This window comes from Anser cygnoides, chromosome 1, assembly GCF_040182565.1.
Source record: "Anser cygnoides isolate HZ-2024a breed goose chromosome 1, Taihu_goose_T2T_genome, whole genome shotgun sequence".
Lineage (NCBI taxonomy): Eukaryota > Metazoa > Chordata > Aves > Anseriformes > Anatidae > Anser > Anser cygnoides.
Genome location: NC_089873.1, coordinates 118,802,268 through 118,827,858, shown reverse-complemented (window position 1 = coordinate 118,827,858; position 25,591 = coordinate 118,802,268). Strand labels below are relative to the sequence as shown.

The 25,591-nt window shown below is 40.5% G+C and overlaps 1 long non-coding RNA gene across 1 annotated transcript in view; it reads right to left on the bottom strand.

Annotated features, from left to right (window-relative positions):
* Nucleotides 1-11,420: 11,420 nt before the first annotated feature.
* Nucleotides 11,421-25,591, bottom strand: part of LOC106036146 (uncharacterized) — a 151,688-nt gene continuing 137,517 nt past the window's right edge. Inside the window, exon 4 of the long non-coding RNA XR_010825775.1 lies at nucleotides 11,421-17,412. This is a non-coding gene — a long non-coding RNA (uncharacterized lncRNA). The remainder of the gene's footprint in view (nucleotides 17,413-25,591) is intronic.

Sequence of the window (25,591 nt, the reverse complement as noted above, 5' to 3'; positions counted from 1 at the left end):
AGAACTCAGACTGATGAGGCAGCTCTACAAAGGTTGTGCTGACTCTTTCCTGATAAATCAAATTTGTACATGAATCCATTAGGCCTGGTCTTTGTTATAATTACCAGCAAGCTGGCTGGAATGAATGCCAGTCATACTCATCCTGTTCTTTCCCATAAGTTTTCCAGTAGCCTTCTTAAGGACTGCTACTACATTTGCAAACCTTCAACTTTACTGGTACCAACGCAATATTGTGACTGTGGCATTCACCTCACTAGTTCATCATTTTTATACAGGGAGACCTACAGCTCTTGGGTGCATCCAGTGCTCCTGCACAGTGAACACAAACACCTCGTACCCCCCCGATACAACACAATCTTCTTTGAGCTCTTTTAGGTCTTAGTCATCTATTGGTCCAATGGTTTCACTGTTTCTGAAGTTTTTAAAGATTATTTGTGACAAGCTTCTTGGTCTTTTACAAATCACTCAGGCTTTTGCTGTTTTCACCATATGTTTTATGCTTAATTTGCTCAAGTTTCACGTTTTTGAAGGATATCTTTCCATTCCTTACAGCCTGCTCTATTCTGCTGCTTAACCATGCTAATTATTTTTTTAAAACTTTTTAAAGAGTCAGATAAGCAGTTGCTAGGGGGTATTCATTTGTTCTGAGCCTCTAATCAGTATCTTTAATTTTGACATTAGCTGCAAGCATTTTACTCTTTTGGTTGTCCCTCTTACCAGGCTTCTTCAATGACCCGCTAATGAATATCCTGATAGCTTTCCTTCTCTCTGGTACACCTGTACTGTCAGTAACTTACTTCAGAACTAGGTATTCCATCCCTCAATTTTAATCTTTTAGTCTTCTAGCAGTTGTACAGAAACTGTTTTGGTCTGACTGCTTATTCTTCTGGGCTCCTGTCTAAATGGGACTGAATTTGTTCAGGCAGTTCTCCACTCTTTTCCATGTGACTTTTGTCAACTTCTGTCCTGCATATAGCATTGTTATGGACTTCCAGCCCAAGAAGTTGGGTCTCCTTTATCTGTGTGCCCTTTCTGCTAGCCCTTATACAGGGTATGGGGATTACTGTACAGAATACTGCTGCAGAGGTCTTTATTCTTAACCTTCTGACAACTCAGGTTTTGCTTCCAACGCTATTTTGGTAGCCTTGCTCTGTCACCAGTACTTTTCCACCACCTTCTCCAGCTGGTGGAGATGGTCTAGACTCTGTCAACTACTTTGGCATACAGTTGGAAGGTCATGATGCTCCAGAATGGATTTACAGTGTGCTCCCATTAGTTGTACTCCAGTTAACTAAGTCTTCTTACCACAAGATGAGATATCCTCCTATCATCTAGGAACAACACCATGCAGTGGTATTCTTAGAGAAAAAGGAAACTTGGCCATCACCTGAGAGCAAGGTCTCATCTACAGAATGTAACTTCAGGATCATTTCTGCTTTACAAGTTTGACACCCTCATACATTAGGATTTACTTCTCATAAAAGCCCAGTGGCATCCAGCCTAGAGATTGCTGTGGGACTACCTGCTTGGGATTTTACTTTATACATGCACTTAGCACATTGTGACTTTCACAAGAGCCCCTTCCAGCTATACTAAGCGTCATAGCTATCCCTTTGGTTCAACAGCTGTGTTAATGATGTTAAGATTAAAAACGTGGTATCAGATCTCCAGTTAAAAAATAGTAGCTACCTTATTAGTATGAGAAGGCAAAGTGTCTAAGCTAAATGGCCTCAGACACATTCCTTGTGTTTCAGCTTTACTCTCAGGTCCTCCATCTGAAGCTTCCACTTCGTGCATCTCCCCCCAGGGACTCTGATTCAGGCCATCCTCACCTTCCTGACAGACATCCTAGTTGTTTCTAAAAATATGCCTTTGATACTGAACTGCTTGATACCTGTTAAGGTTTTACAAAATAAACATTAAAAAAAACATTTCTTTCTGCCATTCAGTCTCATTAGTCCACAGGCCTAGTGCATTTTGTACAGCCCCACAGAATTTTCCAAGACAATCCTATACAAGTACTAACAAGTGTAGAAGTTTAACTTTTCCTGTGTAAAGCCATGGTAACATTAACAGACATTTCTGATAACTGCCAGATAGATTATAAAGCGTGATTGCCAGTTATCAGTTAACAGATTACACCAATTGTTATGATAGTGTGATTATTATGATCATGTGAAATGATGGATTGTATTTAAAGGCTTGTACCGTTTTCTTAAGACAGAACATAAGACCAGCCACAACTTTCAGTTCAAAACAGAATCAGAAGGCAGTTTTCTAAGATGTGGCATCTGCTGTATCCTTAATGAGAGCAGTACCTACAAACACATCCAACATCTAATCATTATAGTATTCTATATAACCAAAACTTGCCGATTCAGAATTGGCTGTTACGCATTTAGATTCCAAATTCAGGTTTCTTGCTATGAATCCTACTTTCAGTTAGAACTCAGACAACACAGCAGATTTGACACAGTGTACACAGCTTCCAACAAAAAAGGGTCTTGATGGTTTCCCTCCACACACACTGCTGTATTTATGGACAAAATGAATAACCATTTTATTTTATTGTAAAGTATAAAATGTACTGTACAATAAGAGAAATTCAATACTGATCAACTGATCTATAAAATAGGTCTGATTTTTCAGTTGATAGAAAGTTGTTCTCCTCTCCTTTCCACCATCAGATCTAATTTAGAGTAACCCACTGTAGTGCAAATACATTAGATGCTTAGTAATCTCCAGTGATGTCCGGGAAACTCATCACAACTTGCTGAATGCTATGAGTCATCCTGTGAACACATAACTGCTAAACGCTGCAAAAGGCACTTTAACAAGTAGTTTCATTCATTTATGTCAATACTTCATAATTAGCATTGAGAAGCATCTCTAGATTGAACTCTTGAGCATCACACTGCTTAGTTACCAGTTGTATTTAATATTTTGGTGAACACTTGATGTAATGGAAGACTCTAAAAAATTTGTACCAATAACGTTTTCATTTTCTGTTCTAGATATGTTAGAGCAAACTAATAAACTCAGCAACGTTTAATAAAGCTGTAAGCATACTCTCACCTGCACTGCACAAGTAGTCCAGGCATCTTAAACATGGCTATTCATATAAGCTTTTAAAAGTTTATATAACTAAGTTTTGCTCAATAAGTAATAATAATAAAAACCCACATGGTCATATAGACCTTAGAGCTGCTTGCTCTTTCCTCCCCAGCTATACCTAAGTGGGTCCCCACTCAGAAGTAACAGGTGATGAGCAATAATGTGATGGCCAGGCAAAGACGGTTAGAACTCCTCTTCCCTGCAGAACAGCTCTGAAGACACAGATTCATTCACTTTTTTTTTAAATTGAAATTAGGAACTGTGTCAGCTCTTTAGGGTACTCTATCCAAGGCATGGAGTACTTTGAAAGCATTGACAGCACCCACAAGCCCCACTCACAGATCAGTGTCTCACTATTCCCCAGGGATATAGTACAGCACCTCCCCAAGGAGCTTACAACTTGAGGGCTTGGATGCCCCCAAAACTATAATAACCTGGATGCTTTTTAAACAGTGGGGGAAAAAAAAAAGTTTGATTTAGATTACAGAATCTCAAGGGTTACAGAATTTAAAGGTTTGTTGGTGACAGCTGATCCGTTATACTTAATGGGATGCACACTTTAGTGCATTCTAACAGTGAAATAAAGCATTTTGTCTGCAACTGTGTTTTTAATTTGCAATCAGGGATAACTAAAACTGTACCTACAACCAGTTTCTGCAGGGTAGCTGATACAAGGGGACTCTCATCTGTAAACATTGTGGTATAACCATGTTCTCTTGGAAGCAATTTAAGATTTAGGCAGAATGCCTTCCTAGAGTAGAAGAAGAACAGCCAAAAGCAAAAGAACAAACGTATTAACAAACATGGTGATGGTTGCACTTTGACACTTCTTACCAGGATAACTTCCCATACACAAGTTCCAAGAACTCTTCAGGCTCCAGCTCTAAGTTTGTTCCATCCTCCATGGCTTCCTAGGAATCCTGAAATGCAGACCCATGGACTAATTTCTACCAGCTCTGCACAATGATGTAAACATACAAGAAAAGCTCTGCTGTACTCTAATGTTGCTAATTAATGAGAAAATAATTACTCAGGTAGCTTAATGCTTCCCTTTGCTTTGAAGCATGAGAGCTAATCATGAGCTCTGATTAGGTACTGCCTTTTATTTTATTTTATTTTTTTTTTTAAGAATGAACAACAGAACTTTTTAGTTGCAGAAGATTTAACACTTAATGACACGCATCACAACTGGACAATCATTTGAAATCACATCTTTTTAATTACATGTCTATAACTCTCCTCATGCTTTCGATTCTTCAGTGTTCATTAGAAAATAGTACAGACATGGAAAATTTTCTATTGTATCTGATGTTTCTCTGCTTCAAGCATATTTCAGGCTATTACTGCCATGTTTATTGATACGAAATCTGTTTGTTTAGAAGGAAATTAATCATCATGCAACTTTGTGCTCAGATTCTTTATAGTTAACATAACTGTAAGTGTCTGAAAATCCCACCTGTCCTTGCATACTGCCTTCAAAGTATTTTTGTTCTTTTAAGTAATCAAATATAGATTTTTCCATGGCATTTTGATTAGGCTCTTATTGTGAATACATTAAGTGATCATTAGTCCAGAAATACCTATTGTGCCAGGAACATAGGAATACAGTAAATACTGGGAGCACTATAGGCAGTTGTATGAATCACTTCACATACCTGTGGTTTTCCAGGTTCCTGTGCTTAGTCATGAGTACACTCTCTTCATTTTCTTGTATACAGAACATAATTTCTGCCAATTTTTGTTCTTGGCTTCTACACTGCCACCTGTAGTCATAGAAGAGAAATTAGCCATATTTAATGCTGCAAATCCTATTACCATGATGGTTCTGCTCACTCTTTTTTCCTACACAGCCATTCTATAGCATTCCCCTTTGCAAAAGGGGTGTTAAAAATCCTCGGACTGAGTTATTTGTCATTTGTTGGTTAATGAATTTCAGGAAGGCAGACAAAAAAATCCCAACTCCAGTTAACCCAACAGAACATTTAAAACTCTCAAAGACAGATAAGGTCTTTACAGATTTTTACATTATCCTTGCTGGTTAGTGGACAGGCAATAACCTTGACAGAGCAAGGTGACTTCTGAAGTGAGAATACAAAAACACCTGCACTTAATTGCTAGGTGAATACAAAAACTAATTTGATTTGTTCTTCCATCTGAAAAATGAACAGTTTTACAGAGATATAATTTTCACACTCAGTTCGGTTCCTGTTACATATCTCGTAAAGAACACATACGAATAGAAGCTAACGTATGGAAGAACATATCACAGAGGTAAAACTGATCTTGAACTTTTTTACACAGTGAAAAGCACTAGGTTTATTCCATGCTTACTGCAGTTTGAGCAATATGCCGCAGACTGTGCCGAATTAAACACTTACATCAAAACTGAACTCACAGTACCCAGAACTCTCAGGTTAATCCTTTCCCAAAAATATGATAAAATAGAAAATTCAAGTCTTCTTGGAAGAAGGGAAAAAAAAAAAAAAAGCAAAGATTTTCAGCGTTCAGAACAGGGGTTTCACTGAAAGCGAAGTTTCAGAATACGAGCTCCGGGGGAACACTGGCTTCTACATGCACATGTACTCCCCCTTGTTCCAGTGAAGAATTGCTCATATATTCTCTGGAAGCAGTCGCACGAATACTCCCCAGCACGTATCTATTTGGAAAAACGCTACCAAGTCATTAACAGACGGAAACTAACTCATTTCACCACGCCACTGCGAGCGCATGGGTGACTACCGCTGCCCGCGTACCTGCGCCCATCGAGGAGCGCTCTGCACCCTGCGCTACGTCAACGATAATCACAGCCTCTACCCGAAATCACAAACTGGAATAGAAAGCGAAATTAAACGCGATTTTCCAAGAACAAGATGCTCTTTAAAAAAAAAAAGTAAAAAAAAAAAAAAAAAGCCCAGCGCCGCCGCCGCCTGCCCGCACCCCGCTTCCACGCAGCCCTCCGGCTGCCCCCGTCGGGGGTGCCCCGAGGGGGACCCACCGCAGCCCCCCACGGCCACGGGGACCTCCGGGGGACGCCCCCGGCCCCCAGCCCGGCTGCGGCCGCTCAGGTGCGCACCGGGCGCCGCCCCACAGCCGGCACCCCCCCCCCTTACAGCCCCTCGCCCCGACCCCTCCCCAAACCCCACACCCGGGTCCGGCGGCCGAAGGGGGCTGGGGGCAAGGGGAGCGGGCGCTGCCCACCCACCCACCCACCTGCGCTCGCCGGGCTCCTGGCAGCGCCGGCCGGTGCCGCAGGATGAGGCGGCGGCGGCGGCTCCTCCTCGATGCGCGGCCGCCTCCCGCCGGGAGGGAGAAAGGGGGGGGCCGCCCGGGATTCCTCCGAGAGGACGGACGGACAGCCAGCCGGGCGGCGTCTCTCCTCTCGGCACAGCCCTCCTGCTCCTTCCCCGGTTCCCTCCCTCCCTGCCGGTGGTGCCGCCGCAGCGCGCAGCGCCCGGCCCCTTCCCTTTTATCGCGGGGCCGCGGCTCCCGCCGCCGCCGCCGCAGCCGCCGCCGCCGCACGGGGGGCAGCGCCGCCCGGCTGCCTACACACAAACCCGGCCGCCCCCGCCCCGCCGCCCGCCCCCCTGCCGGCCCACACCTGTCCGCGGCCCCCGCACCGCCCCGGGGGGCGGTGGCACAGGGGATGTGCTCCGCTGGGGGCCGCGGATTGCGAGGGGGCAGCCTCCCACCCGTGTTCGTGGCGCACACGCCCCTCTCCTCGGATCCCCCGCAGGCTGCCCTTGAGGAGACCGGGGTGCCCCCCCCCCCCTTGCCGTGGAACCGAAAGAGGCGTATCGTCTGGGCCCCCTAAAAAAGCAGTTTGCGCAGCCAGGAATATGCTGGAAGCCCGGTTCTTGGCGGCTCTCTGGCGTCCGATGGTGGGGGTTGACCTAGCTGGAGGTGGTGGGCTCCCAAACGCCAAGTGCTTGCGAATTCTGCGAAACCGGCAGGTAAATACACAGAGTTGGGTGTTAGGAAAAAAATGCCTGCATCGCAATTAAAACTGCAGCAAAACTTCAGCTTGTCATGCTGTCATAGCTCCTGCGCTAGCAGAAGAGCAGCCTGTCCCGTGCTGATAGCTCTCTGGCTATTCTCTGGCTCTTGCCTGATGTATTCAGATTTGGGAAACAACTTCTGTATTTAAATGATTAGGCTTGTATCTTTTTCGATCAAATGGGTTTCACTCTGACATTTACCTTAAAAGAATACGCTGGTGTGATCCAGTAGTCCACCGAAGCTACACGAGCGCTGGGAGGAGTTCAGTGCTTTGATGCGGTCATATTGACCCATGCTATTTTCAAATCGGTAAAATAAAAATCTGTTGCATTCATTCTTTTCACAGCAATAGCTTTCATTCTGGCCAAGACAACCTTTACCTTTCCCAAACATTTTACTTTAATTCTAAATTTGGGGGCCCAAATCTTCTCAAGGTAAACCAAAATCCACACAGACCTCACAAACGATGGTATCACGCTGTAGTCTAGTGATATTAAGCAAACTACAAAAATAAAATCTTGCGTTTGTCTAGTCTTTTGCAGAATTAAGGCTATTTTCAGTTCCTCTTCTTATGAGGAGAGTGAGACACCAGACTATCTGAATATTTAATGAGCAGTAAACCAGAAGTCCGTATGTAGTAGGAGTAGTGAGTGTAGCACGCGTTTTTAATAGCAACACACAAAGGTGCTTATCAGAAAAAAGCTTAAACAATTTAATTTCACAAAATTACTCAAATAAACATTCTAGCTGTGCAGATGTGCTTAATGCAAAAAGATCAAAATCAAACAAAGCTTGCACCCAAAAAAAAGTATAAATAATCCTGTAGAGATGAGGATAAGAATTGTTGCATGCATTTAGTAAAAGCATTTTGAGTCTACTCCAACCAAGATAATATTCCTGGTCTTTCATTCCAGAAATGGAAAAATCGGAGCAGCAGACTGTTACAGTAATTCAATGTGAACATTTAAAATTTGGTTTCCATAACTCCACATACAAAGACAGTTGTTAAACATATAGCACAAGCTTTTACATCTAATAAGTAATAATGAATGTGCTATCTTTAGACTGAATGTTTATCCTCCAGGTCCTTGAAATTATTATACGAGACATCTTAAAAATGAGAGGTTTTCCACTTTTGTCTCTTCAGCTACATTTTGGTTAAGTGTAACCGGCAGATTAGAAGAGTGACTGACCAACAAATAGCACTCTGAAACTCCATAGTTACCTACAACAAGGTCTGTCAGTGCCTTCAAGGACTGGCTTGTTGAACTGTCTCTCTTCAAACAATACATCAGCAACAGAAACAGTACTGACATGCCTCCAGTCTAGCAAAATCAAGTCGTTTTCCACTAGATCCTCCGTAAATACACTGTTTTGTCTGCAGGTGTCTTTCCTATAACTGTTACGACTGTATTAAATTCTAGAAGAACCTTCTGGTCTTTTTCACTGAAGTATGTCCACTGCATAGGTTGTTCCTTTAGAAAAAAAAGTCTACACTCCTGTCAGGTCTTACATGAAGCTGCTAGGAGCTAGCTGAGAGCTGCTAAGCTAGCCCACCAGAGTAGAAATGCTCTCTTTATTCTGATTTTCAAACCAAGAAAACAAGCATTTGGTCACTTCACAATGAATATTAATCAGAAGCTATCATACTTGCCCCAATATGCAAAAAAATTAGATCTGTCATGCACAGAATCTCTTTCCTTTTCTTCTCCCCCCCCCCCCCCACCCTTCCGCTTTTCCACCCACCTCCCAAACAGCTCGACCCTTTTTTCCTAGCAACTCAGGTTTGGAAGAATAAATTCCAATGTTACAATAATTCAGAGACAAACCAAAGGCAAAGTGAAATGTTGTTCTCCCAAATCTGACAGGAAAACTTATAGGATGGGAACACGAAGAAGATAAAACCCACTTCTTTTACAATACGCTCCAAAAAGCATTACTTGTCTCTTTCTCCTTGCTCCCAGAATATACACAGCAACTGCTGGGTTGCTGTAGTACTGAAAATTTCCAGTTTTCCAGATGATGAGCTGTGACTCAATACTCCTACTGATACACCTCAACACACCATCCATTTACGTTATGTGGTGGTAAATCATCTCTCTCTTTCCTTCCACCAGAACCTGTTAAACACCATCTTGTGCCTGTGGATCTAATATACCACACCATGTCCTACCTAGGCTGCCTCCCGTCTGAGACCAGACCACACAAAACCTTTTCTATCCTAGCATTTTTCTCAACCAACTCCTTATTTCAGCTGCTGCCCAAGTGTGTTTACACCTGGAAGAACATGGTCAGTGCAGGTCACCTTAAATGCCACTTTCTTCTTTGTTCAGCCTGTTCTGCTTCTTGGCTAAACAAGTCTGAATGGCTGGCACAGAGCTCTTTCACTTTGTGTCAAAGTCGTTTCTTAAAACTAATTCTGGAAAAGTATATTTTTTACTTTATTCTTTTCTTTTTTTTTTTAGTTTGGTTTTGGTTTTGGTTTGTTTGCTTGTTTTTTGTTTTCTTTCTATACATGCAAAATCCCTTGGAAGAGTTAGTGAGGTGATGAAGCAAATTTTGATCCATTTAATATCAAAGGAGTGACGTCAGTCTATACAATGGAAACCAGAATTTGGTATAACAAAGCCAACAGCTTTTGGGGGAAGAATAACAGTGTGGGCTCTGATGTTCACATATAGCACACACAAGTCAGAGTTAGGATAGCTCATGATGATTATGAGCAGTAGTAAGGAGTTAAAGCACCTTCATAAGTACATTTAGCAGCAAAATAGTTTCTCATGGGAAAGCCATTTTATTTATTGCCCATAGTAGCTACAGAAATGCCATATAAAACATTTAACATGCAAGAATATTATGCTAATGAGAAATCTGTGTTAAATAGCCCTTATGCACTAACTACACATTGCAAAATGTATCACAAGCAGCCTAATTTCAGGCTTCAAATTGCTATGTACAGTGAAAATCAACACAGTGCAATAAGGGTACTTAAATATTTTGAACATCTGTGAAAGTTCTGCAGAACAGCAGAAGTGGAGAAGAGATCAAATTCCTTGACATGGAATTCAGAAAAATGAGGGAAGTTAACTGGTGGTGGGAAGGAACTACAACATGGTGGTAGTGGGAGAAGCATGGCCAGACCTCTGCAAAGGATAGAAGGTGTTTTGAACATACACAATTTCCAAGCAAATGGCACCATAAAAGCTGTGCTTTCAGCTATGACTAGGAAAAAAAAAAAAAAAACCAGAAGAAGGCAGCTGATCAGCTCCCTACAATGAGTTCTCCCTCAAAGAATTTGCTTTTTTGGAAATCACTGGGAATGAATACCAACTGCATGTAACAACAACGAACAGATATGGTCATATTTCATCTTTACTCCCAGGTTAAATTATCATCCTCCTATTAAAAGGACCCTCAGAAGCCTTTTCCTGCTTCTTTGAAAAAGAATATATATTTATTCATAAAATGTTTTAAAAATGTAAACAGCATTTTAAGAGACTTGGCATGAGTGAAATTGGCTGTTTCAAGTTAATGTTGTAATAATCTTTCCAAATGCATTGTTTTGGAGATGCAAATTCTGCAGTTATCAATTCAAGAATAAGAGGGAGATTTTCCTTCATATCACTTTATTCACTACTGACTATTTCTGGTCTCCTCACAATGAATATGATCCTACTAGCAAACATCCATCTCAAGCAAAGGAAGGCTAGTGTCAGTGTCAATTCCATGGAAACACACTCATTTGGTAAAACTCTTCTACTTCATCTGTTTCCTTTGCAGTACATGTAAGAGGTTCATGATCAGTGCCACTTGTAAATTAAATGTATATAATAGAATCAATATTATTGCTTAGAACTGCCTTCATCATGGGTTTGCTCAAACCCTCACTGTGCTCTTCTTCCATTGGATTTCAGCAGATCTAACATCACTTTTTTTTTTTCTCGCAGAAAATATATGGGTTATGCTGGAACCATCTGCAAGAGGAATCTGAAAAGCAACACACTTGATGTAGAGATTCCAATACAAGTTTTCAAAGAACTGTATTTTTCATTTAAAATAAGAGACCACATTTCCAGCAAGCTAGGAAATGATTATTTTTGTTTTGGTTTGGTTGTTTTTTTAATACTTAGTAATTGATTGTAGCCAACCATGGATTAAAAAAATTAGATGTCCATGATCACATGACTCAACCACATAACTCCCTAGGAACTATGTCCGTTTTTGTCCACATCAACACTTAAAGTAATTTTTATCTCTGCATTCATTAATCGGTTTTCTAATGCAACCATTCCCCTAGACCAGACCTAGTTTGAAACATCATTGCTTATTAAAAGCAGCGGCAATAAAACTGGCTTGTGTTTCTAAGAACTGCTGTGCAAATCAATATAATTTCTTAATTGGTTAACCAAATAGCTGCCATGCTAATGAGTCACTGCAATTCTCTGTAAACATCTCTTTCTGCCTGGTTACAATTCTTTAGCAACTCCATTGCCAGATGGAAGAAAAGTTACAGGGCCCCCTTTCCAGTTCTTTACGGTCATTACAGCTTATAACACTGCAATTCATGGACTGATTGTCTTCCAACAGTTTGGAAGTCTTTATAAGTCTTCAGAATATTTTCTTAACACATATTTCCAGTGGCTCTGCCTCTAGCATTTCATGCAATGTGTACATTGATTAACTGATTATTTTATAATAGCAATGAATAGGATAATCACATGGTTAACTGCCTGAGGAAGCATTGTGAAGCATCTTGGAGGGGGGGGAAAGAGTTATAGAATTCACAGTTTTTGCATAAACAAGTGGCAAACTTATTTATGGGTCAGTATGATATAAGTAAACCCTCATGTCTTTCTGTGATCATGCTCTGAGCTTGCAGATTATGAAACTTATAACTCCAGTGCAGTGATGTCACTTGTTGTGTGAGTACCAAATACTTATCACCATTCAGTCAACATCTTCCAAGAGATGAGAATTCAATGCTCCTAAGCAAAAAGAATAAATATCAAACACTGAGCCAACAGAACTCTAACAGCTGGGATGGCAGCTCAAATGATAAAATACAACCTCCTCACTGGCAATTATTTTGGTTAGTGGAAAATGTTTTGTCAAATATATCATGTTGTGCCAAAAAAGAAAAAAAAAGGGGGGGGGGGGGCACTGATACAACTTTTAATAGTTTCATACAGGATAATTTGCCACTGTTTCGGGCAACACAGTATATTTCTGAATTGTCTTTTCCTCTCTGTCAATACAGCCTCATTCTGGGCTTTAGAGTTTAATTTAGCCCTTTCAAGAGGGAAGCATCAGCCACAAAGTTCAGATTATGACTTGGGTCACAACTTCCCCGGCGTCTGCTGAATGGCTGTACCACTGCTTTTGGTTTAGGATCCTCTTTAGACTTCCTCTTTCCTATCCATGGCCAAAATGGAGCAATGAGGCAGGTGGTATCTCCTGTTTTGTTTCTGGTCAAGTCAAGCCAGGGCTGCACTCCACTTTCTTGCTTGCTTGTGAGGGCTGCATCAATGATGAAAATCAGCATAGCTATGGAAAAATATGCACTAAATAGAAATTGGGCTTCAGATTAAAGAGTGACCCTTTCTCAATCATGGTTTTTTTTTTCTTTGTTTCTCCATGCTGAAGGGTTACATTTAAAATATGTTAATATAGAGGGTATTCCTCAAGTGAAGTGAGTAATTTTGTCACTAGGTCTAATAAAGGGTTGACATTATTTTACCACCTATATTTTCTCATGGACACATCAGCCCCAAGTACTTCACAAGTTTTCAAAAATATCAAGATGAATAAAATTTTCTACATGTTCAACATCATTTTGTAGTATTTCCATATGCTGAGTTTTCAGCTGTTAGTGACAATGACTGATTTTTAAACAAGCTATAGTAGGAGATGGAACAATTTATTGCCAATTATAAGATGAATGTATGACACCTGATAACAGGTTGGCCGACTTACACAGCACTAGCTGGTAACCACTTTATCAAATAAGAAAATCAATCCATTAAAAACAAACAAACAAACAAACGAACAACAACATCACCCACAGGAAGAGCAACAGCTTGCAATTGCTCTTGGAAATTACAAGCCTTAAAAGTAAAATCTTCAGGCTTTGTTCCTCTCCTGAGATTAATTTTCATAAAGGTTAAATCAATACCATCAAGGTCAGAAAATGAAAGCTGGACAAAGAATGCCATCACCATTTCTGTTCCATATAGTTTCTATGGATCATCTATTTGTTGTTTCAACTGGCATAAGAAAAGGCTATGAATACCATAGGAATGTCCAGCAGTCTGTTTATTGCCCTCAACACAATAGAATGCTATTCCCCATTGGTCCTGAGATATTACTGCAATGAACATTTTTAATAATAACTAATAATGCACAAAAATGGCCTGTCAAGCTATATATAAAGGATCATAATATCATATGTCAGAATAGAGGATCACAAGCGTTCTTTTTTTGGTTTTAAACTCAATGGAATAGCTTAGGAACTGATCCCATGAGTCTATCAATATGCAGGTCCTTTGTCTAACTAGAATATGTTGGAAATTGGGTCATTACTCAAGGGTTTCCAGAGGAATACAGAGAAATAAACTTTTCTGTGGTCAAACCTCTCAATTGTCCCTGAATCACAGAATGGCTAAGGTTGAAAGGGACCACTGGGAGTCACCTGATCCAACCCCACTTCACAAGCCAGGACACCTACAGCCATTTGCCCATGACCATGTCCAGATGGCTGCCAAACAGGCAGATGACACAACCTCTCGGGGCCAGGGCTCAGTTGCTCGCACAGTAAAGGAGTGGTTCCTAATGTTCAGATGGAACCTCCCATGTCCCAGACTGTGCCTATCGCCTCTTGCCCTGTCACTAGACACCGCTGAAAAGAGATGGGCTTTGTACTCTTTGCACCCTCCCTTCAGGTATTTATGGACATTGAAGGGATTCCCCCTGACCCTCTTCTCCAGACTGAACAGCCCCAGCTCTCTCAGCCTTTCTTCACAGGAGAGATGCTTTAGTCCTTCATCATCTTTGCGGCCCTTCACTGGACTCTCTCCAGTATGTCCATGTCTATCCTGTTCTGGAGAGCCCAAAACTGAATGGAAGTTGAGGACCCAGCACTCCCAGTGTTTCTTACAAGTTACGAGCAACAGGAGAAGGCTTACTTCCCTCAATCTGCTGGCAATGGGCAAATGGTTATTTTCCATCAACATTTTCTGTTCCAAATGTTAAAATTAATTCAGGAGTCTTGGTGTAATCTGTTCCTGGGGAAATGTACAAAAGTGAGGTACTAGCAGTGAACAAGGGCAAGGAGTGTCAGGGCACGGGACATCAGTGATCTGACTTAGTGGGACCATTGGAAGAAATGAGGAGATGCATTGCTGCCAGCAGCTCTACTACAGATGCTCAAGTACCACAGCTGCTCAAGTACGACTGCCTGCAGAAGCTGTCTGCCTGCCTCACTGTCTGCATCTGTGAATTATTGTACTGGAGTTCTTCAACAATCCTTCCAGTGTTCATTTAAGGATCTCATATTTTGCTTCTAAAATAGGTTGGGTTTGTTTCTTTTTTAATTTTGCCATTCATTTTTAATTTATCAGAAAAGCCAAGGGAAACAGCATTATTGCCTAAATGTCTCCTTACTGTGGTATCTTTCAAAAATTGCTTGGATGGTAGGCAAAATGTTTATATATATTTAATATATAAGAAGATTATAAAAAGCACTAACAACTTCAGCACAGAGAATTTTCAGGGAAACTAATGACTAGCTGAGGTTAATGTCCCTGAGCTTCACATTGGCCCATCAACTCTCCCAGTCAGTCATTAATTCCCAGTAAAAAGCCTTGTGCCTTGATTGTAATTGCTTTAATACATTAAATTCAAGTTAAAGGCTTGACTTAATGTTTAGCCACTATAAAGAGAAACACGAGGAAATGTTCCCACTGGACATATTCACTGTCAAATGTTTTTTATTTAACTTATTTTCTATAGGTATTTAAATAGAGGAATTGAACCTGTTTACTGATTTGCTTTGTTTTACTGCTCATAACAACACAAAAATCCTCCATACAACTTTGTTGTTTATCAGTTTTTTCATTAAATATATCTAATCTGAGTTCAAGTATGACTGTGCAAAATATAGACATGACTATATTTAATAGATAAGATGAAAAAAATCAAAAATTGATCTGATCAGGACTAGCATTGTTGCATCTAATTAGTATAACACTAGTTTTTTTTTATTGAAAAAGAAAAAAAAAAGAAACTCATTATTTACAGGCTCTAGCAGAAAGTGAAAAATCAATGGCCATTTTGGCCCCTAGCCTACTGAAAGGTGGAAATCCGATGATTCCAATTGTTCTTGTGAAATTTCTGCCATAGTGACCTCCCTTGCAGAGAAAAAACACTGTTCACAGGACTTTTTTCTGCTATGTTCTCGTAAACTAAGGTTGGATTTGAAAGAAAAATACACCTGGATTTAGAGTGAATTCTGGTGTAAAAGCATGGTTTCATCTTTCTATTGTTATCTGCAGGGCAGAAGTGAAAAAGGAACTTTAAATATGTGTGTTTATTTAATCGATTTTTAATATGTATTTTTAATCTCTCCAGCAATGTTATTTTTCTTTTTTCTTTTTTTTTTTTTTTTTCTTGAGTCATTTTATATGCTACTTAATTGCTTTTTGGATGTGCTTGGCCATGTTTTCAAACACCCAGTTTGCTTTCCTCCAGCACATGAAGAAATCAGATGAATAAAAACCTTACTTTCTTCAACACTACACTCAAATTTTTGGTGATTCTCTCTCATCCAATGGCCAGGTAATGTGTAATGTATTTTATCCACTGTGGAGAGCAGTTGCCCATTGGCTGAAAAATGTATTTCTGAAACTTACCTAAACATTTCATGGACAAGCCTAGTTTCTGGTGCCGCTTCATTAAAGCCAACAGAGTTATGACAGGGATAAAACTGACTTACTAGAATGCAACTGTACACCAAAGTGAGATTTGATTTGATGTGTACATAAAAGCACATTAGAATCACTACTAGATTTCTGCATTAAGTTTTCAGAGGTCTGGCAAATGTCACACAGCCACTGTCATGCATTGTTCAAGACAGTATATGCTCAAAAGTCCTTGGAATGTGAGATGATGCTAAGTCAGGCCAAAACATGAGACAAAAACTGCTTATAAAGGGATTCAGACAACTTAATCTATATTTTTACTTATAGTCTCCTGACGAGTGACTTTGTATAAGTCACCTAAACTATCTATGCATCAGTTTTGCCAGACTGTAAAATGAGAAAAATATTCATAAGATAAAGAGAGAGGGGAGGAAAAAAAAAAAAAGTCTATTGCAACTTTGAATATGATCTTCCACACCGGCAGTTATGCCAGTACAAAGCTTGTAGTGTAATTCTGCACTAAAATCAATTCTCCATTATCTAGGAAACAGGGGATGGGACAATTTATACACTGGGATCATACAGGCATTGTAAGCACAATACAAATGCCTATGGCGTTGATGCATATCTGCCTTTGAGCTGGAGCCAAGGAGGTTATCTAGAACCCAAGTGATTCATGTGGAGCCACTGGCCATCTCTTCACCCAGCAATACACCATCTGGGTTACTCATCTGACATAAATGATAGCTGACTCTCAATGATAATCTCTCCCCATACAGGGTTCAACTGCTCTAAATTTTCCCTTCTTGTAACCAGTGTTTCCTGACTTTTCCTGATTAATCTTTTCTGATGTGCTGGGTAATCCATCTGGACATTTACATGACTGGTGTCAGCTCTGCATCTTTACAAACAGCTTTGCGTGTGCCACTTTCTTCTTTCTCCATTGGCTGTTCTTCCACCACCTTGATTACTATCCTTATCACAGCATTTTCTTGTCCAGGGGACCTGATCATGGACATGCATCTCATCATGGTTTGGGACAGAGGAGAGGTGGTGGCTATGGGCTGCCTGCAGGAGACAAACATTGCTGGCTGCAATGTCACAGCCTCACTCCATGCAGCAGATGCACCAGGTCCTGTACCAGACGCAGGAGCTGCATCCTTGCACAAGGCTCTGAAGCAGGGCAGGGATGCTGAAGATGTGAGGCACTGCAGGGACAAGTGGCAGGTGACTGGCATCCAGGGGTGAGTTCGTCTTGCATCTTAATTTGGGGTGGGTCTGATGCTTGTTCGTGTGCCCACCTGCTGCCCCAGCTGCAGAAGTTCACGTCCATATGAGTAAAGCAGGCTCTTCATTTGGTGGACAGCAACTTGCATCTGTGTGGAATCTGTCAAGATGTGGAAGCAAAGAAGTTTTGGAAAGAGTGGGTGCAGGAGAGGCGGAGAGGAGAAGGTTTCTAGTGAGAGTGGGGAGTGGTTGGCAACAGGGTAATGTGGATCTCGTTTGAAGAAACACAGTGAACACAGCAGGTTGTTACAGCTCTCAGCACATGAAAATTTTGGAATTGTTTTGCAGCGTGAAAAACTGGGACTGTACTGTGAGCTAAAGTATCCTTTCCATCCTATTGGAGACTCTGCCTTTTGTGGTGCTGGGAGCAGCCTTTCAAATGTTAGCTGAACAGTAGCCCAGCATGCGGAATTATGCCTAAGTCTTCAGACAGCCTGAAGCAAGATTTCTCTGAGTGGTTGAAAGCCATTCACATTCATCTCAGTAGGGTGTTCTGACTGAAGGCTAATGATGGTAATTGAAATGTCAACATTAGCTTTTTAATTGCACAACAAGCAAATATCATTTATCTGTATAGTCATTCTACATTTATAAACAGAAAGCACTTCATCTACGCTGGTAGGTAGATGCAGTGTCAACAAATTGCTGCAATTGTTGCAGATCTTCACTTCAAAACTGTGTCTGAATCAAGGTATTGCATGGTTAGTATTAAAAAAAATCCTCAATTTTCCTGTATATATCACAAACTCAAACATTTTATAGCTGCTAAAATTGCTTGCCATCCCCCCAGTCATCTGTGAAAGTAGTTATATCTGATATTTCTCATTAGATATTATTTATTAAAATATTATACAAAAAAATTAATAATTCATCCTATAATAATTTAGTTTATAATAATTTCTACAATATATTGAACTTTTTCTCAGTACAAATAATGGAGTCACACCAGAAATATAAAAGTAGGGGACACTAGATAGATTGCATTGAATATAATAAAAACTAATAAACAAATAGCACAGCTACTCTCTGAAGACATGGGATTGCATAGGGACTAATGAAAAAAATCCTTATGTGAGAGCCTGTCTCATAATTCTCTACTTTCTCTTAACATCAGCCATGGATAACATCTTGCAGGGGTCTTCAAACAATACAGTTTCTAATTAAAACTGCTGCAACTTACTGCTTGTTCTGAAGCCAGGCTGCTGTGATGCCTCTAAGCATCTCATCTTCAGCATCTCACCTGGGATGGCAGCCCTGTATCCCACAGCCCCCAGCAGCTACAACGGGAGCTGGTGGGCTACAGGTGGGCTACAGGTCTCTCCTTCTTCCTTTTAGCTCAGGAAGGAGTCTGCTGCCATGCAAATCACTCTTGCAACTACTTTATTAGTACAACTTAATAACAACAACTCTCACTTCCCCCCACTCATTCAGTAACACACCATCAGACACCTTTCCACACCCTCCCTCTCTTTGCATCCATTCTACATTTTTCCAAAAGATCAAAAGTTGGTAACACTACTGGCCCAGTCATATTTACTTAATAGACATACAGGATTATATCTGCTCTTCCTTTTTTTGTTTGTTTGTTTGTTCATTGGTTTGTTTGTTTGTTTCAAATAAAACTTTGCTAAATACAGCCTGAAATTGCAAACCACTTGCTATGAAGCTGTAGTAAGTAGTTCAAAAGAGCATTCTGGTAGTAAAATTATTTTTAGCCAATTACATTTTCTCTCTCTGGCTCTCTTATGATTGCCACTGCTCTTTCAGCAGGCTGCTTAACATTTTAGAAGTAGCTCATATAGGCCTTGATGTGGTTTAACGTGCTGTTTGCCTTCTAAAGACTCTACATGCAAGTTTTGTTTGCATGCGTCTTTTGTGAGGCTAGGATATGCAACACCAGGGTGCTGTATAGGTTGCCCTAACATACCCTTATAAAGACTTTTGAATTATGTATTTTAGCCTGTGTTCTGCAACTTCTCATTGTGTGCCCAACTTGTATGATACTAAGAATCAACTAACATCTAGGCAAGGACTTTCTGAAGATGCCTGTATTGCATGGCTAAAGTCTGCTTTCACAGAGTATTTTGAACAAAGAATTTGTCTTCTAGAATCTAATAAATGAAAAAGAAAAGAAAAAAAAAAGTATGCTCTCTCTAGATGCCTACTACTCTGTTAGTCTGTTTGGCCCCTAACTTGCTTATTCTGCCTTAAACTTCTTCACACTGTGCAGCACTTTGGCAAAATCCCAGTCTGAAAGCAGTTAGCCCACAGTGCTTGCTCATGGGGAGCCAACTGCTCTGGAGAAATTCAGTTTCATCCACAACCTCTTTTCATATGTTCATATTTACACAGAGACAGCCTTCATGCAGCCAGCTCCATTTGAACTCGTTTATTGTCCCTCTACACAACAGTCTCCTTTTTGTTTAAATTCTCCTTAAATTCACTTCCATTGTGTATCGTAGATACAGTCCCTTGACATAGCGGACACTCTCATAGCTTTAGAAATTATTGTTGAATTGTTTGTTCTTTTTAAAATATGATGGTGTCAGCTGGTTATTTTAGCAGAAGGAACTATCTAATGAGCTCATTTGTTGCTGCCTAGTGCATGGGAGACACGAGAGACTTCTGTGGGGCACATGGGTAGCACCATGGATTGGTAGGCTGAGAATGAAAAACTCTGATTGCTTCCTTCTCTGATTAAATGTCACCTCTGGCCCTACAAATATATAAATCAGAAAATATGAATTTGAGGCTAATCATAATTTTCCATTAATAAGTCATGCACACATTTTGCACAGAAAAAAAAATATAAAAGTTAGTTAGTGATAGAAACGATTCGTTAACCAAAAAAGTGGCTGAGGCTTTCCAGCTTCAGGATCTGTGCCTTTTCAAAACAAATATTCCAGTTTCACAACACTTGCAACATAGTCTGATCAATGCTAGCATGCAATTTCATACATGAATCACTAATGCTGAAACTTTTCTATCTGGAATCTTTGATCCAATTCTACTCAAAGTCCATAAAATGCATATAGAACCAGAATTTCAAAATCAAACATTTTTGAAATTCAGGAAGCACAGATTTCTGTTTTGGATACATACTCACCATAGAAAGGACATACTAGCTTGAAATGGATTGACTAAAAAATATTACAAACTTGCAGTATTAATAAGTTCTGCAAATGTAATGAAGTTTCAGCCACTACCAGTCTTCCTATAGCATTTCCTATCCTAGAAGAGAGATCATGGTTTTGAGACGTTTGTCTTAATTGCTTGTCAGTTAACCACTTTTCCAGTCTATGATAATTAGGTATAACTTAAAAATAATTTTGCAGAAAATAGCTCCTATTAATTTGTTTGCAATCAATTTGGACAATTAGCCATAGCTATTGTGATATGTTAGACTGACAGTATCTGCAGATGATATCAATGTATCGCTTGTCGATCATAGTTCAAAACATAGGTAAAATCCCAAGAAATTGCAATCAAACATAAAGAGTATAAAATTGTACTATTACAACTGAACTAGAGGGAAGTACTGAGATTTGATTGCCTGATTTTATTCCAGGTAAAAATATCGGCAGGAATCCATAGCTGGGAGACCCAAAAGATATTGTTCGCTGTCAGTTATTTTAGGTAACACAAGAGCATAGCAGAAAGATTAGCCTGATATAAATGTGGGAAAATATTAAGGTAGAGAAGCCTCCTGTGCTTCCCAGAGAAAACACTGTTTGTAATCTGCTTGGAAGAACTGCACTACATTCCAAGAATGAGCCATCCCATGAGAGAGGATGGGCTCTGATACCAAGCCTGCCAGAATTCAAGAAGCATTTGGACAACGCTCTCGGACATATGGTCTGATTTCTGGGTGGTCCTGTGTGGAGCCAAGAGCTGGACTCAATGATCCTTGTGGGTCCCTTCCAACTCAGGATACTCTATGATTCTATGACTCTATGATTCTATACCTATGCAATTTACTAGATGCCATCTTCATATTTTGTATGGTCAGGACAGTTTTTGCTTATACATTGTCTCTATCTGTGAATATAAATATTTGACTAAAAAACTAAACTAAAGAGTGTAATGGAAGTTTGTGCATTATTACATTATTATTACAAATGAGAAATATTTCTTGTTCTATGCAGCCTTAAATAGGTTTCTGTTCTGTCTACTTGACTAGAGAAGTGCAACAAAGTTGCTTGCTAGAATATATATTTTTCATGTACACGGTAAACAAATGGGAAATCCATTTAATCTCTCCATATTTTTAGGACTTCAGAGATTGGATACAAATTGTAACTTTTAAGTTCCATTAAGCACCATACCAGAGTTATAATTCTGATAATTGTAACCTAGTACAGTTTATAATGTTGCTGAGGATGCAGCAATTTTCATCACTGCGTGTGGTATTATAAGAGCTCACGGCGTCCTGAATTTTAGGGTACCTAGGCGTTTGACCTGTAAGAGTTCTTTTCTAAATGTTTGTTGCTTTTAAACTTTTTCCTTTCAAAATTTACCTTTCTGAATTTTCTCATGGATGTTCTCTGTTTTGTTTAGTTTTGTTGTTTTGTTTTAGTGAGAGCAAAAGTTTTCAAATACATTCTCTCAATATTATGTGTGGGAAAGCTCTGGTAAGTCTTGCCATCAGGTTAAGTACAAGCTACTGCTGATCATAATTTCCTACCTTCCCTGAAGCACCAGGAAATCAATCAAATAACAACTGATTTTTGTTCCATTATTTATTTCCTGGTCCATTCTGCCATCTTCTGAGCCAAGAGCAGGTCCCTAATACTAAAACCAGAACATTCCTGCAGCTCTGTACTCAGGTATTTATTCTAGTTCCTAGCTTCTTCTGCTCTGGAGAAAGAGAAAAAATTCTGGCTCCACTGTAGCTGGTAGAAAAAAGCCTGCCAACCCTGACAGGGCCCAGGTATCACCCAGAAATTCTCCTTCAAGCTGCCTGGGAAGCTTCTGTGCTGATGTGCTTCACATCTCTTGAGCCAGACTTCCAAATGCTGTGCTGTTGTCTAAACTGCTTAGGTCTTTTCCTGCTCCTTAAGGAAAAAAATAAAAATAAAAAAAATGGAGGACTTCTTTGTGTATGTATGTATGTGTGGGTTTTTGTTATTGTTGTTGTTGTTTTGTTTTTTGACTATAAGAAAATGTAATTAAAACAAAACTGTACTGAACAATGTAACACAAGTGTGTTTATATGCATCTGTTCATGTGTATGCACATGTATGTGCATATGCATATAAATATAAGTACACGATTTGAGTTTGCATGGCCAAACATTAAAGCATAGGCTCCCTCTCTTGCGATAAAGCTATTTTTTGATTTTCTTAGCTCAGGATGATACAGTCTTCACACGGCTGTTGAACTGAAGAATATAGCAGCAGTGTCAAGTCTGTGTCATGCATACATCATGGGACTTTGAGTGCTGTTCAGTCAGCAAGAATAGCTCACTATAAGCTCTACACAGAAGAAAAAATAAAATCTAAATGTGACTGTACTGAAATAGTGATTTTACAAATCTTTTTATGTCCAAAATTTACTTCTTTTGAAGTCAGTCCAGCCAAGTATAGTCTCATGGTCATATGCCGCTCACAATTAACTTCCTCTTTGATAAGAGTCATGAAACCCAGCTGAAAATGAGATATTCTGTGGTTTAAGAATGAGTTCAAAATTTCAGCTGTGCGCTGTCAGAGCCACACTTTCAATGAAGGATTTCTGAATTCTGAGGAAGGGACGGCTCCTGTGTGGCTCTGCCCGCACAGCACCTGGGGACAGCAAAGTCCTGCCCAGGAGCACCGCCGACACTGGGCCCTGGCATGGGGCAGTGCCAGGCCCAGGCAGGGACTCGCTGAGCCAGGCCTGGTCTGTGCCACCAGCCTCCTGTCACGATCCCCGTCAACCAAGACTGCAAATGACACTTGTTTACAAACAGCAGAGTTAACTGTACCGTGCAAGCAGTTAAGCTGAGTTTTAAAAGCACGTGGGCTGGCCCCCTCTCCACCACAAACGTTATAAATAACTGGCTTCCTGGCTCCTGTGTTGACAAACTGAACTCCTTCCACCATCTCCGCCACCCCCACCTGCTCCCTTCGCAGGCACATGTTACTTCTCCCAGGACTTCAAAGTTTATTTCTCAAACACTTTTGAGGGGCAGGAGAAAGGAAAGAGGAATATCTGTGTTCACATAGGTCAAAAATGTCAATTCAAACCAAATCCTTTCTTGTTGCGTGCTGGGTCACACAGGAACTGAGCCTCAACCTGTTTTGAAACTAACACAAAATATTAGCACTGAGATGCTCTGCAAAGATTAGAAAGCTTGAACTTTGGAAATCCTGCTGTGCTTTGCAGGTGGCACTGAAGTGGTCTGAAATCTACCCCAGTGCTGCACAAAGGTACACAGTGTCTCCCCATGCTTTACTTCGCTGTCCCACTCATGCTCATTTAAATTCTTACTCCCAAGTCTTTAGGATCTTTCTTGATGACTAATGACTAACCTTAAGAAATGGCTAATGACTGACCTTATGTCAATCCCTATTCGGTGCTAATGATTTTACCATCAGCATTTTGGAGAGTACAATATTCCTCAGTTTAAAAAGCCTTATTGCTTACTGCATACACTAACATAAAATACCTTGCAGCAAGTGCTTTCTGTACAGGGCTGAAGGGATCTCTTTTGCATCCGTCATTAAGATCCACAACGAGGAGTTTCTAGTGACCCACAAAAGGCACATAGCAAGCTAAGTGAAAAATCTTCAGTAACGGTAAGGAGGGATCTCTGTCTCTTGCTCTGGAATCTCCCAAATGCTGACTTGTTTTTTTGCCATATGAGGCATCTGATGTCACTTTTTTGTGTGGGTGGAAAATGTTGTACAAAGGTTAATCAAGTTCTTTCATCCTTGCTCATGAAAGTAAGCTCGTGTTGCATTTCCAGTAACTAAGTGCATTACTAAAACAGGTTGGGGATTTACTTCATGCATACGTGTGTACCTCTGGTGACTAACTGGACATGTATTTTCTCCCTTCCTCTTAAACTTGCTCAAATTGTTGCTTAATCTGAATGTTCCTTTGGCCCGAGTTTACCCAGATAGGACAGCCAACATTTCCAAATATCAGCAAGTAGGCTTCATAGCACAGTACCAAGGAATCTGTATCTGCCCCACGTTACAGAAAGCAGCTTTTGAGAAATTAAAGCGTAAAGACTTACATCCCGTAAAACAGCATATTTCTTCAGCCAAGTATGTACGCAGAGATCCTTCACTGAGTATGCACGTGCATTTGAGTGTGGGAAAAATCCCACTGACAGTAGCTTAATACTGAGCAATTGATGATGCATTTTGTTAGATGGAGGCCTATAAAAGCTGGAATCAAGGGAGTCACATCAGTGGCTAGAACACACTAGAACTGTCACAAAGCCTGTGACAGTATTTTTTTCCAGAAAGGCTATTTAACACGTGCGTCAGTCTGGAAAGGCAGATAAACCCTCTTCCTGACTGAGGTATGATGGCTATGAACAACTTGCACTCAGAGGTGCATCTGAAGGTTGAGGAGCAATATACGTCATTTCTGGCTAGCTAGCTCCCATACTGCAGGAGGGTAGGTGTATCAGCACAGAGATCATCACAGCTACCTATCTGAAGTCTGTGCAAGCCAGGAGGGCTCACAGCCTCCCACACTGCCTGCTGCTGCCAGCTTTACCTGAGCTAACAAGTTCAAAGGCAGTTCAGATGTGCCTGCATGAGCTCCAGCAACAGCTCTGCACTAACAGCTGGAGCACAGCATAGACGCGTGAAATGAAGAGTAAGAACAACCAACGTCGATGGCCTGGCAGAAAGTGGGGCAGTGTGTTTCCTGTCTTTTAGCAGTGCTGTTGATGGGAATGAACCCAAGAAAAGGCTAAGTGGTTAACGGGGAAGCATCTGCAGAATATACACACAAAGTATTGGCCAAAATTGAGGAAAAAACATGAGGGGGACCCTACCAAGACCAGGTGAATGGCAACACAGCACAAACTGATAAATAAAAAACGACTAACACTAGTAGCACTGACTGGGAAGTCGCAAACACTTTTCTGACTTTTAAACTGTGACACTCTGGAGAAGGTCTGGATGACTCCAGATGACAGATCTGCAGAAAAACTTCTGTACAGTATGTCATCAGAACAACAACAAAAAGGCAAATGATATATTATGAGGCATTAGAAACATGGTGGAAAATACATTATAAAAAGCTTAATGTGATACGTAAATGAATAATACGCTGCCAAT